Genomic DNA, 19,567 nt, shown 5'->3' with positions numbered 1-19,567 from the left:
TGGCTTTACTCGCACAAGGATTGCCCCTGAAGGGCCTGCACTCCTGGGGAGAAATTATTCATTTATTGAGCACTGCTGGACTGACGTGCCAAACCCTTGTATCGACTATTTGATATTAAGAGGCACAGCAATATCCCAAAAAGTGGAAAGATTACAGGAAATAGCAAAATACTACCAGAAGTAAACTGTTCTGTGTTCTTCATATACCTAAGTACAGTAGAACCTCAGAGTCAGATTTACAAACTGACTGGTCAACCACACACCTCATTTGGAAACAGAAGTACACAAGTGGGCAGCAGCACGCGCGCACACAAACACACACACACACCAAACACAGCACAGTGCTGTGTTAAAGGTAAACTTGTTAAAAAAAGGGAAAGCGGCATTTTTCTTCTTCATAGTAAAGTTTCAAAGCTGTATTAATTCAGTGTTCAGTTGTAAACTTTTGAAAGAACCGCCAGAATGTTTTTCCAGAGTTTACAACCAGCCTCCATTTAGGGTGAGCAGACAGCAAATGTGAAAAATCGGGACAGGGGGTGGGGGGTAATAGGAGCCTATATCAGAAAAAGACCCAAAAATCAGGACTGTCCCTATAAAATCAGGACATCTGGTCACCTTACCTCCATTCCTGAGGTGTTTGTAACGCTGAGGCTTTACTGTGCTATCAGTATGGCCTAGTGGTTAGAGCACAGTCTTAAGCACAGTCAGGGTAGCTTGGTTTCTAAATGCTGGCTCTGGCCTGCTGGGTGAATTTGAGCAGGTCACTTTTCCTCTCTGTGCCTCAATCAAAGGGAGATAAGGATAGGGGCCTGCTTTGAGATCTACCACTGAAAAGTGCTATATAATGATAGTATTGTTATGTGAGTAAAGGATGGCATATCAAGCCCTCTAGTTATTTGTTATGCCCTTATTGGTAAAAATATAATCTATAATAATATTATGTACAAATGCAGAGTGTAGGGCCCAGTGGGAAAATGGTATGGGCTCATGTAATTAAAGACTGTATCATAATGGATATACAAGGAAGCCAAAGCAAGGTTGCCCAGGCAAACATAGTTCTAGCATTTCCTAAATTCTGAGTGCTTGAGTTTGCAACTGTAACTTTTTTTAAGATAGTTTTTGGGGTGTAATATCCTGTCTTTTAAAAAACAAACAAACATAATTTCCATCATGTGGAACTATAGCAACTCCCCACCTGGGTGATCAGTGGACTTGGGATCTTTAGAGCCACAGCACATTCCTCTACTATATGACCTAACAGTCTAACTGGTAGCAGTAGAAGGCTGTTATCTTTCATGTAGGTCAGCCACCACACTGAACCCAGCTGGTTGCTAGATTGCAAAGGAATGTTCAGAGTCAATAATCCTGAGTTCAGTTCCACATTCTGGAAAGGAGTGTGTTTATAACCCCTTCTGTCCTTGTTTCTGTCATTCTGCTCCTATTGCCTGTCCCCTCCCAGCTGCTGTCCCACCTCCTCCAGCTTTTACCCATCTCTCCCATCCCCAGCCTGTGTCTCTGCCATCTACTCCATCCCTGCCTTGACTCCCACCTCATCCTTTCCCTTATTAATCTATCACCAAACCCTCACTGCTGCCACCCGATCCCCAGTTCCCACCCATTTCTGTTCTCCATTTCTTATCCTCCCCCTTCCATTGCCCCTGCCTATCCCAACTCCTAAACTCCCCACCTCTTCTCCCCGCTTTGTACTTGAGTCAGGGCCCCACCTCCTTTTCCTACTCGTTGCCTTGACAACAAGAATGCCAATATCGGGAGCCCAAGAGAGAGTCTCCCTGCTCTCAGTTCCAGCACTTCGTACCACAATGGCCCTTGAAGTCAGGAGGAGCAATTGCAGGCAAGGTCATGTTCAGCCCCGGGATATCACACACATAGTCTGGTCATTCCATATGAGCTGGGCGGAGCTGGAGCATGCTCAGTGCAGACAGAGACTTTAGAGATTTTAGCTGCCAAACACTGAGAAGACTTTAGTGAGCAGGTGCAAAGTAAGATTTTTCAGAGGCATATAACCTGGCCAAATGTGGATGGCTTTTCATGGAGATGGCAAAGGGCACATTCCCGACACCAGGCTGACTGCCCCTGCAAAATGTCATGTCTATGGTTCCAAAGTATGGAGATGCTCAAGCTTCGCATCAAAACAATTGCAAGTTGTTGTTTTTTTTTTAAGGGCAGAACAATCTATTTTTCCCTGAGCTCGTTCTCAGAAATGGCTTGACCATTTTAGCTTGAACTTCCCCCAAAAAATTCAGCCTTAGGCAGACACCCAGTGAGGAAAATTTAAGTCTGAACAGTTTAAGTTTGGCAAAGTTAGAAGCAGCTGAAAATAGGGTCTTCTAACAGAAAGTGTCGGGCAACCTTAACTATAGGTGTTGCTACACATGCAGCCTATAATCACAAGTAAAACCCATAAAAATAGGTATTTTTGACATTTGTTACAACGAATGCAAAGCAAAAGCCTCAGAAAGCTCCAGGATATTTAGTTTCACTCAAGTTTTGGCTTGTATTCCAAGAAACTCTTAAGTCTAGAACTTAATATTTTTAAGTGTATAGCATTTTTAAACAATTTTGTTTAAAGGGCTTTATCCTTTTTAATTTTGCCATAATGGCAGGGTGATTTGAGAGGGTGGATTAATAATTTTTCATCATATCTTCTCTCACTGTTGTTTCTAGAACAATATCATTTCCTTTTTCATTCTGATAGATTACTTCTCCATTTGATTACTATTCCATTTATGTCAATAAAAGTCTCTCAGGCTGTATTTTGTGTGAGTCATGCATCTCGGGGGTCCTTGCAAGACTCTTTGTAGCCTGATTCTGGAACAAGAACCTTATCTTCTGATCTGATCAATTGGCTAACCTATAACCTTTATTATATAAACAGTAATATTAATCCCCTACAAATCAGGGAACACCTAAAGGACAAGCAACCTAAAAAAGGCACAGAAAAAAATCCCTCAGGTTTATTGTGAGGGAACAGGCCCGCTGTCAGCAATTCTGGGACCTAGGGCAGAACAATCAGTGGGCCCCCATGCACAAACAAACTGCGCCCGCGCAGACATGGTCTGCCTGACATTTGGGCAGTGGTGCGCCTATGCTGGCTGGTGCCCAGGGAGCTGCCGGCCACACTGCTGGGCACGCTTTTCCGGCACAGCCACAGCTTCCACTTGGCAGCCAACTGTCTAACTGCAAAAACCCAAAGGTGCTGGGTGCAGGATCTGAGAGGGAGCTTGTGTGAGGGAGGAGGTGCAGGCCCTGCGAGGGAGTTTGGGTGTGGGAGGGGGTACAGGATGCAGGCTCTGGGAAGGAGTTTGGGTGCAGGCTCTAGGCTGGGGCAGGGGTTTGGGGTGCAGAAGGGGGTCAGGAGGTCAGCGCTTACGTCAGGTGGCTCCCGAAAGTGACCGGCTCACCCTTCTGGCAGCAGCTCCTAGGCGGGAGGTCCAGGGGGTCTCAGTGCGCCGCTGCCCGCAGGCAACACCCCGGCAGCTGCCATTGGCCGCAGTTCCTGGTCAATGGAAGCTGCAGAGTCGGAGTTGGTGCTCAGGACAGGGGCAGCGCGCAGACATCCCCTCCCCAGGGGCCGCAGGGATGTGCCGGCCGCTTCCGGGAGTGGCACAGAGCGAGCACAAACAGGAAGCTTGCTTAAGTTGGGGGGCCCCAGGCCCTTTTAAATCACTTGGCCCCCCCCTGTCAGCAGGCCTGTGAGGGAAAATTGCAATGGTAGAAAGTTCCTTGAGAATGGGCTCACCAGAAATCAGAATGTGGGATTGGGCATATCAGGGACTAGGGTAAAAGTGAAGGTGGTACTGGGGTTATTGTAGGGAAAACCTCATCAATAAATAAATTATCAAATAAATTGGTTAGTCTCTAAGGTGCCACAAGTACTCCTTCTCATCAATATAGACAATCTGGGAGCTCAGACTCCATTCCTGTGAGCTATATATGGATTAGACAGCATGAATAATATGGTGTCCTCCCTCATCTCCGAACATTGCTCCTGAACCTCCCATCACTAGAGTAGGTAGGTTTGTATTTTGGTCAGAGACAGTATACAATCATATGCTTCGAGTATTAAATTTATTCAGATCTTTCCTCATACAGAATAATACACAGGCCAGAATCTCTTCTAATAACGCTGCTTTTACATGATTCTGGCCCATGAGCCAAAGCACTTCAGCATGTACATTGACTTCAATGGCACTTAAATATGTGCGCTTAAAGGTAAGTACATGATGAAGTGCTTTGCAGAATCAGGGTTTAACTCTCCCTCTCATCCAGCCTCTGTTGACCCAGGTCACCAGCTTAGATTTATATGTCCCCTGACGCCCATGTACAATCTCACTTTCACTCAAACCATCTGCTTAGGTTTTATTGCTTCTAGCAATCAGGCACGTTAAAAAAAAATTAAAAAATCTCATATTGCCACTGCCGTACAATCAGCCCTAAAGCACCATGTGGAATGAATTTTGATGTTTAAAATTAAAGTCTTCGGAACTTCTATATGGTTTTCATATTACCTCAGAAATTTGAAAAATATGCTAAGGGAGCATCCTTCAGTCACAGCTACAATTCACACAAGCATCTATGTCTGCTGCATAAAGTGGTTGTCAGCAAGGCGACAGGTCAGTTTTGCCTGGCCATTTTCACAGTCCCGCAGGCTCTAGAGTGGTCGTTTGTCTTGGTTTATTGTGTCTCTCAGTCTTGTCTTGTCCATTGGAGAGGCAGACTGAGGTCTTATTTCCTTCATTCCTTACTGCAAGAGTGAAATGGAAGCAAAAATTGACTGAAGGAGATGCATTCACTTTCCAAAAAGGGTTCTCCTTTCCCCTAAAGCTTTGGAATTTGACAGGACTCATCTTTGTCTCTCTGTCTAACATTAGGCCCAGAAGGAACTAGTATGCGAGACTGGAGATTACAACAGCAGTGAGTTTTTGTGGCTTGCTGGGGAGAGGCTGTTTTGTCATTCTTTGGCATAAGGGCTAAGTTGTTCACAAGCCGCTTTCCCCTTCACTTCCGTTTGCCCTGGGTGTCAGTAATCTTAGGCCAGTGGCAGTGCAGACATTGAGCCCTTTGACTCCTTATGTCTGTCTCTCTTTCACACTGGCAGTCAACAGTGAAAACTGCCTAGCACTGGGAAGGAGGATTCTGACTACTTCTCAAGGCTTGAGCCTAGCAACTAAGGACCTGCAAATAATCCTGTCAGCTTCTGCTAGATGTGTTGCAAGAGGCAAATTCAGCTTTTTTCATCCTCTTGCTAGGGGAAGACATGGTTAGTGTGGGAGATGTGTTCTCTGATTTTCTGAAATATTACAGTTGTTGTGTGACTTCCTCTAGCATCAGCTTTCTCCATAGGCAGAAATAAATACTTGCATGCCTTTGTCGTCATGAAATGACCCTCCGCTTATCTTACACAAGTCAACACCAAAAACAATATTTGAATCAGGTGAGATATAGCCTCATAAAAATATCTTCAACAACTCCTCTGTCTCCATTGCTGGATTGCCATTGTTAATTGGCATAAGGAGAGCCTCTACTAGAAGAAGTTATGTCGTTCGTAATAGCGGTTGGGCAAAAAATTGCAGCAGCAGAATCAGACTTTGTCTCTCCCTCTTCACATGTTCAGGCATCAGTGCTTTCAGATGCTGGAGAAGAACTCCTTGAGCACACAAGATAGTCCTCGTGACATTGCAAATGTGTTTTTGACTTTGGCAGAGTGGAAATGCAAGTTTCAAGTGCTCTGGCTGTGGAATCGGCACTGCTGTTAGACCAAGACCTGTTTTTATAGCCCAACCTGACAGCGTTACTAGAGGCTGGTAATGTCAAATCACTCACTAAGCTTTGATTTGCTGATCTTTCACACTGGGAAGGTTCTAATGGCATAACCCTGGAAGGAGCTTTATGTTCTGGTGATAGGACAATTCAGATCTCATTGCAAAGTCAGTGAGTCTGGAGGGCAAAAGCCTGAGCTTCTTTCTTCAAAATCCTAAAAATGTACAGATCACTTTTATTTAACTTTTTAAAGCAAGAATAATACTGTATTGATCTAAAAAAACAACAGTCAGCTTTGCTACACTTAAACAGGAATTGTCCAGAACTTTTACCCAATAAGATAAGATCTACAGCAAAAAGGAATAAATCCGAATCTTGCACTATGATAAAATGACATGAAAATAGAGGAAATCTTAAGAATTCCCATATTACATACAGAGATCTTTACCAGGAGGGACCTCATCTGGGCATTCTCATGCAGCCTAAAACAGCAATGCATGGGCAGGTAAAGTGCCTTACAGATCCAGTGAGTGAGGCAGGCCAGGGCAGGATATTAGCAGCATGCTAGGTCAGGTTGCATGCATTTTGCACTCTGGGGTGCACCTTCTTGCATGTGCTGCATTCTCATGGCAAGCATTGCTAGGCCATGCATGCTCTGGGTGGCAACATAGATATTTTCTGGATTTTGTCCCACCCTCATTTCTTTTAGATATAGTCTCATCCAGTGAGCCAGGTGTACCATAGTAGAAATCCCTCTGGCTACCACATTCTGCATAGTGCACTGGATCTCCCTATTTTGCTTCCTTTTTTCTGCCTTGTACATCTGCACAGGCATGGCCAGGATTTATGGTTTGGCGTTTCAATAAGAAACTACAACGTGTTAATCTCTGAGTAGATGAACCAAGCGAAAACCTTGCATGAAAAAGCAGCATTTTTAGCCTGGCAGCCTTCAGTCAGATTTATTGCCTTTATACGGGCAGAAATCTCTCTCCTTACTAGAATATCTCTGTTCTGTTACATATTTAAAATAAAGGTGGCACCAATTGGAATCCTTCATACATTTTTAAAGCACTCTGTGTGGGATTACATTGTTACTTATCTTCCAGAATGGAAATACAATAGCAACAACACAAAGATGGACAGCAGATCAAGACAATTATTTTTAAATGCAATTGTTAACGAATGTAGTGAAGATGCTCTCGATCCCAGGTGGGGGCCTCTTCAATTTAGATTTAGACAATTCCTCCCTGAAGTAATCACAAAACACTAAACTTCAGGGCCACACATTGTTGTAATGTTCTGTTCTCAGCATTTTGTTGGCCGATTAATAAACTCCATGTTCATACCACCATGCAAGTTAGTTGCTGGGGATCTGATCCAAAGACAACTGAAATCAGCTGGAATCTTTCCATTCACTTCAGTGGGCTCTGAATCTGCCCCTGAATGCTTAAGTAGAATAGTACCCATATTTAGGATTGATCTGTTACTCGTAGGCTGGTGAGGTAAGTGAATTTTAACATTTACTTTTCTTCCTTGGTCACAAGCTTATGCTGAAGAAAACAGCAACACGTCAGGATTATCGAGACAACCACCAACAGAGCACTCATGGCAGCAATGATTAGGTCTCGCTTCATGAATCCAGTATCCCCTTCTGCTTGATCTTTTGATAAGCCTTCTAAAAAATAGAGTGTTAAATCGCTACCAGAGTTTTTCTTTAAAAATGCATCATGTCGCAGATTAAAAAAGGGGTTGAATCATTGGAGTGGCAGGGCTGGATTATGAAAACACAAAAAATGTATGATAGAATCCCCTTTATTGGTACCCTGGTAAGCAGCTCTCTTGCTGAACTGGGATGAAGGCCAATGTACAATGCATTCTACTGTAATAACTAAGCCAACTGCTCCGGAACTCATTGTTCTTGAGCTGCAGAAAGCCATTCAGGACTTTAGGAGTAGCTAATTGCCACGTTAGTCACTCTCCTGAATCCTAAGCAGTGAAAGCAGAGCGCCAACCAAAGGAGTGCACCCCCAACATACCACATGAAGAAAGAGGAGAGAGTGCCGAGCAAACTGACTCAGGAGTGTGGAAAATGCTGGAATCAGTTTCCTAAATTCTCTTTCCCCCACTGGTATATAGAATCCGAATCCTCCTAGAGTAAGAATATCCTTCCCTTCCATTCCAGCCCTTAGAAGGGAACCGTCATCCGTCCCAAAAGTAAGGGATGTGAGGGGGAGAAGGAATGAGCCAGTTCTGAGGTTTCAGAGTAACAGCCGTGTTAGTCTGTATTCGCAAAAAGAAAAGGAGGACTTGTGGCACCTTAGAGACTAACCAATTTATTTGAGCATGAGCTTTCGTGAGCTACAGCTCACTTCGGTAACACAGTATTCCCTAGTTATGCAGTGTCACAACACTGCAACAGCAGGAGGTCACTGTGACAATTCTTTTGTGGTTCTTCTGGACTCAGATAATGACATGGTTCTGCAGCTGTTAGAGGTCTCACTCCTCCAAACGGCAGCTTGATGACACTCTCAGTCCATTTAAATGGTAACACTACTGTTGTCTGCAAGCCCTTTAAGTTAACCATCTAAAGAAGTGTGAGTTGGTGTTAGCAGAACTTCATACTGTGTATTGTGTACTTCCATGCACTATTATGGATGCTAAACATGGGAAACAGCATCCAAAAAACCATCTACCTTTGCAGGAATCCACCTTCAGGTCTCAGAAGGCCAAGGAATATCTGCCGAGTTGGCTCAATTTCTCACTGGTTCTGGAGCTTCCCTGAGATTTGAGTGGTGAAGGGGTGATTATGTAATTCTGGGACATGCTGGACCTTGGGAAACTTGCAAATCTAGAGAAGCCAGCAGCAAACCATCGCCCAGAGGAGAGCACAGCACACCCAATAGAATATAGCGGGCAAATTGCTACTTATTACTATTAGTGCAGTAGCTTTTCTGCTGCCTTCCCACCCACACGCCTGCTCCCACTGCTTGGGTTGTGGAGGAACAGATCCGGAAGGGGTACTAGTGACTTGTTCTCACCAGGCAGCTCTGTCCCTGGATTCAGTGAAGAGAGGGCAGGGAAGGTGAACAGGCCACTTTCAAACACCTGCAACTCTCCTGCGGAGCTCTCTCCTCAGTATTTTAGAGCATTACCGGATCGGAAATAGGGTGAAACATTCGTGTTTTGTATGGACGTGTCAATATCTGCTGTAAATACTGTATTCTTATAATCATTTAAAACATCAGCCTGAGATTACAGGCTGTCAGGTTGAGCGCCATACCTTCAGAAGAAGCTGCTGGTTCCCTTTTATTAGTTGTGGAGCAATCACATATTAAAAAAGAGAACAGCAGAAAAATACTGGTGTAAACAGCCATGCTTACTTGCTCGTCCAAAGCATGCTATTCATACTGTTTCTATTTGCTGGCCAATACGCACTGTATTAGCATCACTGTATGAGTATTATGACATCACTGACATACATACATAACTGCTGACTGCATAACTGAATCAGTCATGTAAAACTGAAGGTATAAGAAATCCTGTTATTTTAAACTATGCATTTAATAGATCATTTGTTATTTTTAACATTAGGTTAATCTAGCATCCACTTCTCTTTATCATAAAATATGGTGGTATATTGGTAAAGGTCTCATTTTAATATAATCTGTCTCATAATTGGTGGGCGATATAAAATATACTCCATGAACAGTACTTTTAGCTGTAATTTAACAGCCAAAATTGTGTTATTTTATGAATGGTTGGAATTGTTTTTGGTATCATGACTAAAGCAAAAAGAAAAGGAGGACTTGTGGCACCTTAGAGATGAGCAAATTTATTTGAGCATAAGCTTTCGTGAGCTACAGCTCACTTCACTGGATGCACACAAGTACTCCTTTTTCTTTTGTGAATACAGACTAACATGGCTGCTACTCTGAAACATGACTAAAGCACAAGTTTTAGGTTCTGATACCAAGCTATCTACTTTAAAATGGCTGTGATCGTCAGTAACAATTTTAAAGAAAATTATCTAAAGGAATCTAAGAAAGAGCCCTCTTTCATAGCAGTTAGGAATACACACAGAGTAACCACAAACCACTGTCTGAATTGTTTCTTTATGAAAGTAGATGTTAGCCATGGAGTTAAACAAAGGGCCTACTTGACTCAATGTGTTGAAGTGCAGAAAAACAATCTAATGCCATTTGACATATCTTTTAAAATGAGCAGAGTGCAATAAGCCTCCATCTATCTTATCCTAACCATATCCAGGGGAATTACCTTCTCCAAAGAAATAAAGAAAACATTATATTTCAATTACATAGACAGTCATTACAATCAAACCTTTATTAACTTTCTTACCTCACTAAAGCTCACAAGAGTGCTCAGGATAGTAAAATGTCATCAAAGCATATCCCAAGAAAAACTGCCCCTTATGCAGAAAGACAAAGCTAGATGACCTGAACCTATGGCACGATGTTCAGTCATAGATTGGAACCATTATTCCTAATTATTAGGAGTTAAATCCAGAAGTACCTTCTCAAGCAGAACTCCCATGGGATTTCAGAGGGAGTTCTTAAGCATGAAACAAACTGCAGGATTTGACCTCAGATTTGCTATCTTTATTGGTTATGTCTATTTTTGCAAGTGAATGTTATTGGTAAAAGGTACTGGATAATTAACCCTGGAAACTAAAGTCCTCAGTTTAGTAACACATATGGCATAGGCAGTAGTAAGATAAGCTTCCACACAGGACCATGCCAGTGATCAAATTCTGCATTCCGATGTGCGTTTTTAACTCCCGCTAACATCAATGGGAACAGTGGGAAGAGATCCCAGGGCAGAATATCACCCAGCATGCCTCAGTTTTGACCTAGAGCGACCTCAACTAAAGTCAAGACAGAGTTTATTCTTCACGTGAATTTAGTTATTGACCTTTGCTAAAACTGCTAACCAGCGTGTAAAAAGCAAGTGTTGCGGGACTGAGGAATTGGTCAACGCTACACTCAGCTGATGTGGCAACTCATGGTGTCGGACGCCATCAGATGGTCGAGGGACATCTACATAGAACACCTCACTGGACATCGGCAATACCAGGAGGGATGAGCTGGAGTGCCAATGAGAAGCGCAGTAAGGAAAGTAACTGAAATACTTCTCTGATGGATTGTAATGGAGAACCTACGCTAATTCTCAATTACTGAGGAACAATCTTCACTCACTGATATATTTTGCTTTCCACAACAAACTCTCTGTACTTTTCATGAGTGATGTACTCAAATACTTGGATGCTAGTATCTAAACTGTATTCTTAAATTTATTCACCCAAATTTGGGTTATTGCTGATTATGTACTATATGTACCATATGACTTTTAAAAACAAACTTTGTATTTGTGGCTAATCCAAGCACTATACCCAGATGTACAGACACTCTTTTCGCAACCTAAGTATTATATAATTTTAACATTAGCTCAGGGTAGTTTCTGGGATGTGGACAATTTTAGGTACTGGACTGACCCTATCCATTCATTTTATATAGGCCATTCAAGAGTCTTCATCTACCGCAACATTTTTTAAATGTTGATAGCGGTGTGGACTTTGAACTATAATTCTGGGTTTATATAGTAGCCTGTTCTACAAAGTATGTAAGTAACAAAGCATAAAAAAGGGAACATTTTCATCATCAGAACTAGAGACAAATGGTAGCACAAACATTGGTTTGCAATGTTCTTTGCTTGTTCTGCCATCATGTGGCCAGTAGAAGAATACGTATATGATGAGATATTTGCCCTTTGAATGCAGCTATATCTTAGCTCCTGGAAGGAACATATTAGATTGGTATGTTGGGGCTTTTAATAGCCAGTGATTTTTGAAGATTTTTTTTCTGCTTTCATTAGAGTTGTGTGAAACTAGGTAACATTTTCTCAGAACTCAAAAAAAGGGAAACTTTTCAGCATGTGTAGAAATATAACCTTAAAACCACAACAGACTATTTCTTGCCAGATCCTCAGCTGGTGCAAATAGTCATATCCCCATCCAAATTAAAATATGTTAATTTACTCCCACTCAGGTTCTGGCCTTCTGTATTTCAGCGCATGCAATGTAAAAGCTATGTTGATTTTTAATGTCCTGATGTTTTTAAATAAATCTCATAAATCTCTCATTGTTTGGATTACTAACCTGTAACTAACATGCACTGTAGGAATAGCCAGCTAGCTGCCAGCAGATTGCAAAATTCCACCTAATATTAGGTAAGAGGATGGGAGAGGGGAAAGGAGTAGCTTTTGCAAAGAGCGACTGCAGCTGGTAGACTTCCTAAGTAGCTTCTGTTGTCACTAGACACCTGAGGCTCTCGCTCTGGCTCCAGTTGAAATCCCACTGAAATACAGTCCTGTAATAATGGCTTCAAATAACATAAGTGGAAACATTTAAGCAATGTCTGACCTGTGAGATACTTTGTACAATGACTCTCACCATTAGGTCAACACAGGCTTTTTGCAAGGAAGAGGGTGAGGTGGAGAAAACCTAGGTAATTTACAAAAACAAAACATGAAAGACAAAACAGAAATTCTGCTTAAAGGTTACAAAAGAGCTGGAGTACCTCTCCTGCCAATCTTGATACAAGGACCAGTGCTTTGACCATCGCAATAAGGGCTGCAGAGAACATAATATGTAGACTGCAGGCTGCACTCTGTCCAGGCTTCCCTCCTGACTGCGTCTGTCATCTCCCTTGCCCCCTCCTTACTCCATACCAGTTTCCCAGCTCCTCCCTGTAGCAGTGCAGATGCACCGCTGTGGCGCCTCCTGCTGGTTGTGCTGGGAATTAGCTCTTTTGGGCCACCAGGGCACCTTGCTTGCCATTACTTCCACTCTCTCCACCATCTGGACCTGCATCGCTCTCAGACTGCGGCGCCCTCTTCGGGACACAGCCCTCCAGCTCTGTGCCCCAGCCCACCATCTCCCTCTTTTCAGGGTAAAGGCAGGCCTCAGTCCTTCCACTTGCCTCAGCGGTCAACTGCAGTCTCTCATCTAGCCCCTGGCTTCAGGGGAAAACTGCAGTCTGGATTTAGGCCACTCTCCTCATTAGCAAGCTTGGGTAAAGCGGGGAGGGGGAGACCCAGACCCGCCCACTACTCTGGGTCCCAGCTCAGGGACCCTATAACTGCCAACCACTTACTGCCCCTCCTCCTATGCCTGCTGCCTACTTCCCCTGGGCCACTTCCCCCATAGTCCTAGCACCTTCCCTGCCTTTGCTTCATGGCCTGTCTGGCCATCGTCAGCCAAGAGCTCCCCTATTGCTCCGCTACCCTGCCCAGCTCTGCAGCATCCCCAGTACTCCTCAGCAGACATTCCTTCCCCCTTGCCCTCCAGGGAGAGATTACCTTCGCTCTGCTGAGCAGCCCTTTATATATGGGCTGCTCCAGCAAGCCTTCTCTTGATTGGCTCTCCCAATGAGCCCTTTCCTGATTGGCTGGGTTCTGTGCAGTCTCTCCGAGGCTGCCTTAACCCTTCTCCTGCCCGTGTGGGGCAGCTGCCCCACCACACTCCCTTATATGTGGGGAGTAAAACCTTACTCTGCAAGTAGCCCCACTGATTTCAAGAAGTTTCCTTGTTTTCCTTGTTTCACAGACGGCAGCCTAAACAATCAGGTCAGACCATTTGTGTTTGCAGGTAAAATCCAGTACAAACACTTCCCATTCTTCCTAATCCATAACAGATGTGGTTGACTTTGAAATCCAACCTACAACCCGTTAAATGCCAACCACAAAGTATAGGGAACATGTACCAGATCCCTCCAGCAAATGCTGAGATGTTCTGGCTCTAGGCTCTAACATTCCATTCAGGTGAATGGACCCTGCTACAGGAAACTCTTGTCAAACTGCACACGAATTCCAGATGCAGCAAAAGCTCCTTTAGCGGTAGCCTGCTTTCAGGGAACACACCCCATGCTGCTACCTCATAGCCTCTCCCCCAGCCATTCCACGTCACAGAAGGGGAAAGCTGGTATTTGTTGACATGGTCATCGTCATCTTACCCACAAAAGCGTGGTTACCCCCCCCCCCGTTTCCCCTGCACCCCTTCCTGCACCCACATGGAGCTGGATGCGTGGAGCAGCTGCTCGCTCCCCCCTTGAACGCTAGGGGGCTGTGAGGGGGGAGCGAGGAGCAAAATCAGGACTCCCTGCATTCAGGTCACTTCCCGACCTGGGCTGCGTAAGGGGAGGGCAGAAGAACAGCAGCTCCTGATGCTCACCTCACAGCACAACCCAGGTGGGGAAAGTGACCTGGATGCACGGAGCGCATGGTGTTGCTCCTCGCTTCCCCCTCACAGCCCCCTAGGGGAGCACAGAGGAATGTGGGGGTGGGGGGAGCAGTATCTGTATGTCATCGCTGACCCCCCTCATGTTCCTCCACTGTGAGGGAGGAGCAGGGAGAAATCTGGGCGCCCCCCACACGGCGCTCCCCAGCCAGCCGGGAGCAGTTTCTAATTCTACGCCGGCAATGCTCACCTCTGCGCTGCTGCATGATGCCCCCTTGACCATGGCACCTCTGGGCGGTTGCCCGGGAGGCCCACCCCTAAGGCCAGCCCTGGAAGAGCAAACTGTGCCACACAGCACACCTATCCCTCCCACCCTCTCCCACACTACAGAATAACTTGCACAAGGAAAGGAGAGGAGATGTGCTCTGTGGGTGAGATCGTCAGCTGGGGTGAATCAGCAAGTTTGGGCACCTGGTTCAGGGCAACAGGGTCAGCAGCAGGGGGAGCTCGGAGAGCTTTGGAACAAGAGGGTTTCTGAGGCCTGGGACAGTGTATTTCATAGGGCCCAGGCATAATAGGGTAGGCTGAGACAAGGAAGTGGTTCAGGAATTGGGATGGGGAGAGGGACTATCCGTATAATAATCAGGCTTTCAAGCAATAGCTCCCACAAGATGAATGTGGAAAGGAGAACTGCTCCTCATCCTTCCCTCGCCCAACACATATGTGATCAACTAATCCACATTGCTCAAATTTCAGATAGGGAGTCCTGAATAATTGCAACAGAGCAAGAATTCACTACAAATGCAAAAAAATGGTGGGCACAATTTGCTAATAGTTAAATGTCTAGCCATCTACCCTGTGTGGCCAATCTAATAGCTAGACATTTAGGGGGACGTTTTCAAAGGCATAAAGGCCAGCAGTTAGACACCCAACTCATTGGGAGTTGTTGCTTTTGGCACTGAAGATCAGCCCCTTAATTTCTAGCACTTGCACTCTCTATTAATTACATCCCTAACACTGAAGGCAGTTTTTAAAACAAGTCCCATCTCTTGGGGAAGGGCCTCTTGAAAACCATTTGACAGCAGGTCCTTTGCTAATTTGGGATTTGTTTGGATGGAGGTCCACAGATGAGCAATGGAACATTCACGGGTTTTTTCCATGTCATTAAGAAAACTTTATCTCTTATTCAGTGATTTTATTCTTCTTGCATGACTTTAAATAACAGCTACAACTGATCAGTCTCATTGTTAACCTCTTATCCCAGTCTAATATTTGAAGTACTCTTGGAAACTGACATTGGACGGTCAGTTTGTACAGCCCATCTGTTCACCGTGGAAAGAGCTTGATTCATTAGGTCCTGTAGTCCTTACTATGATTGGGGAAAGACTGGAGTAAGTTCACTTCCAAAGGAGATCTCCGTATTTTAAAGATTGAAGACATTGATGGGATGCAATTCTTTGTGTGGGCTTCCATCCACACATAGCTCAGAAAATACTCAGTTGTGTACTTTTTTTTCCTATTTAAATTTTTCATTAAAAGGGACATAGTGCATCAGAGGGATACACATGGAATATCATTAACGTCTGGTAAAAGGTAGATCGTCTGTCACATTGCTGTGAATGGGACAAAAATGGTGCTCCCAGAATCACCGCTTCCTTCTCCATCTTCGTATTTGTATTCGGGATTGCCCATGGAACCTCTGGAAGAACTTCTGGAAGACCCATAAAAGAGATTGTGTTGTTCCATAGAAAAAAGGCTTCCTGACTTTGAGAGGGTAGAAAGAAAGCTTTCTGGAGTATGGCTCCTTGCTGCTGAGAAAACAGCCCCAGGGTCAGTGTATGCAAAACTGAGAGCAGATTCATTGGAGGCTGGTCGTAATGGTAGCACATCGCCAGGCTGTTTATAAATCGGTGATGTTTGTATGAGAGAGGTTCCTTGGGAGCTCCTCTGTTGGGAGGCAGCTAATTGCATAGCCTGGGAAGGAGACAGGACAATCCTTGTTTCAATGTGATGCAAGTGAGACTTGATGGCAATAGATTTCACTTCTTTCTTCAAAGTCCTACAAAAATAATAGACCTATTTGATTTCAAGCTGAACCCCCTTCCCCCCCACACCACCACCACTTCATTGACCTTGAGAGACCAAGAGAGTATGCCAGACAGGAATCAAACAGGAAGAGTCATCTCATCCTAGCAACAACAGTTTATCTTTACTAATGAGGGAAGCTGCATAAAGAACTGGGAGAATGTGGGCAGAGCCAGGCAGGAGTGGAGCTATAAACTTTGAGTAAACCTTCAATAATTTAAGCTCTCACGCCTTTCCCCTCCCCATGCATACACCGTCTGGGCTCAGACACAGCTCCTAAAGAGGTCATTCTGGCCCTCCACACTGTCCCCAGACAGAAAGTGGCCAATAGAGGATGACGGGTCCCAAAATCTTTGGGCACAAACTGCCTTCTGCATCACTAACCTGATCCAGGCTAGGGGAAACCTTGCCTGACTTGCCAAGGAAGAGGATGCCCACCTAATCTGGGGGCCATTCAGATTACTTGCAGACTCCCCAGTGATGCTATTGACAGCTACGTCAGCATTTTCAAACTTGGGTGTCCATTTTCAAATGTGGGGGATCATATTAACACCCACATGGGTTACTGGCAAGGTTGGAACCTGTGTGGAACATCGCACAGACCTGCCACTTGAGCTAATGAAGCCATTGATAGCAGTAGTAGGTTGTGCTCTATGTGGACCAGCACTAGCGGGAGAGGAGAGAGACACTTTGCCAGCAGGTTTCACAGCTATTTGCTGACAGTAGAGGAATGGCAGGACTCCAGAATCTCGGGTTCCAATCCAAGCTCTGGAAAGGACAGTGCTCTTGTGACTCTTCTGACCCATCCCATACAACCTGTCCCCATTCTGTCTCCTTCCCACAGCTGGTTCCTTGTCCCAGTTCTATTGTCCATGCCTACCCAGTCTCAATCTCCGCTTCTCAGGCTTCTCAGCCCAGTCCCTTTAACCAGTCTCCGTCTCCAGGCTCACTGTCCAAGTTCCAGTCTCACCCATTCCCCACATCCAGTCCCAGTCTCCTTGCCAGCCAGTCCCAGTTCCCCATCTGCCTGCCCTGACTCCTTGTTCCCAATCTCCTTGCACTGCTAGTCCCAGTCTCCTTCCCTGCTCCTCATCTGATATGTTTCTCCTGCCCCCCACTAGTTCCCAGTCCTATTCTCCCTCCCCAAGCTCTTTAGCCAATCACAGTCTCTTCCTACTCCCTCTCCAGCTTCTGGCTCCAGGCTCTTCCACCTATGGCTCCTTGTTCCTGTCTTCTTGTCCAGCCAATCCCAGTTTACCCGTCCCCCAGCTCCTCATCTGATATCAGTTGTCCCCCAGAGCCAACCGGCAACCAGTCCTCTCCCACTTTCCTCCCACTTCCAGTCCCAGTCTCCTCGCCTAGCCCAGTCCCAGTCTCTCTCTCCACCTCCAGTCCGACACTCCTTGTCCCAATCTACTCCTTTCCCTCCCTCTCCTCCAGCTTTTGTCTCTGCTGCATTTGAATCAGACAACTTCCCAGCCCTACTCCAGCCCAAAGCAGCCATAAGAAAAGTCTTCACCCCTGTAACCCTGAGGGAACATGTTCAATTGCTGTGTGGGGATGGCCCAGGACGAGGCTTGAGCATGCTCAGCAAAGATGGAATCTTCAGAGATGTAACTGCTCAAATCAAGACTCTCTAAAGAGCATGTTGCAATCTGCAATTTCTCACAGCCTTATAACTTGCCCATATTTGGGTAGCTTTTCACGAGGACGGCAAAAGGCATGTCTCTGACACAGAGAGCCAAATGTCAGATCTCTACTTCAAAGCATGGGGGCACTAGAGCTATTCAAAGAAAAGCTCATCTGATTCTTTTTTTTTAGTCTGGGCAAACAACATATTTTTCACAAGCCTCCTTCTCAGAAAAGGCTGCACTGGTCTCAGAAAAATCTCGTCCAAGGCAGATACCCATCGTGTCACACTTCAGCCTGAATGGGTAAAGTTTAGTAAAGTTATAAACAACTGAAAACAGGGTCTTATAATGGGAAGTGTCATTCAACCTTAATAATAAGCAGTGCTACTAACCTTTTCTATAATTTAATACACACACACAGATTGGCTCATTGACTCCTTTGAGCATGGTGAAGCCATAAAACATGTTAAAAGTATGCTCAGTGATAGGGTGAGGGCCTCAGTGAGACCTGGAAGCACCATGCTGAAAAGCACCAGAAAAAGAACCCCCTAATTAATTACATCCAGTGCTTTAAACAGATCCACGAGCAGGGTCCGTCCAAACCCTGCCCGAAGGACCCAGGTTCCCAAGACACAAAGCATGCGCCACGCAGTGGAGTGGAGGTTACAGAATGTTGTAAAACTTACGTGTTGTCTTTTGTCACCAGTTTGTAATGAAGGAAACTGCAGCCCAGAATGAGGAGGAGGGAGATTATCAAGAAAACACTCATTGCAGCGATTATTAGGTCTTGCTTAAGCTTCTGACTCTCCTGGGATTCTTTTCCTAGAACATTTTTTTCAAGAAAGCATGAGCTAAAACAAGGTAAATGTACCGTTGTCTCCACTGATGTGGCCCCCGATCAGTGGCCTGCCTGACTGTATGGGAACAAATCCAGTGTCATGGGCTTCAATGGCTGCACCCAGGGCTCCTTAAACATGAGGCGCCAAAGGGTCACACTGGCAATGAATGGCTTCCCGGGGGGTCCACCACCATAAGGACAGTGCAATGTTCGCAATGAAAGGTCCACCTGTCTGGTTGCATTCAGACCCTCTCCTCTATGCCCTGGCCTCTCTAGTGCGGGTCTCCTGTCTCTCTAACCTCCCCTCCTAGCAGGGGAGACCGAGAGGGTTTCACCTCCCTGCCTTTCACATTTCTCAAAGTGGGATGCTCTTTCCTGTCTTTCTCCCCCACAGGGCACGGGGAGGCATTTCTCCTTCTCCCTCCATCATCTTACCCTTTAGGGCTGATGCTGGGAGTGTGGAGGAATCCCTAGGGCTCTTTTCCCTTCCAGCTGCTTCTATCCCACTGCTGAATTTCTCCACCACACGCTGCACTGCTCACCACACAGCCTGCCCATCTGATGGTCTGTGGTCTATGTTGATCTGCCGCAGCGACAGGGCGAGCCAGTGAAGCACTAATTAAATCTACAAACATTACAGAGGAACACGCAGAGTGCTGGAGAGGCGCATGCAAAGCCCTGAAGAGCTGCGGGATGATGATTGCCCCAAACACTGGGTGAATGGCAGACATAACTGTCTGTTTAGAGGGCAAACCCAATCAGAGGGGTTGGAAGCTGTCAATTGGTGCCTGCTAGTTTAGCTTTTCATTCGGTCCTTTGTGCTTCGTATGTTGCACCCATTCTCTTTTGTGGGTGCTAAACAGTAGCGCTGGATGGAAGATGCATTGTTAATGGAAATTCAAAACCTGAAATATTTTGATTTGGAAATGTCAATGTGGTGACTCCTGGGAGTTGTAGTTCTAGTGCCTCAACCTCCTGTTC

Source organism: Lepidochelys olivacea, assembly GCF_965140295.1.
Source record: "Lepidochelys olivacea isolate rLepOli2 genome assembly, chromosome: 9".
Lineage (NCBI taxonomy): Eukaryota > Metazoa > Chordata > Testudines > Cheloniidae > Lepidochelys > Lepidochelys olivacea.
This window is presented reverse-complemented; position numbering follows the sequence as displayed.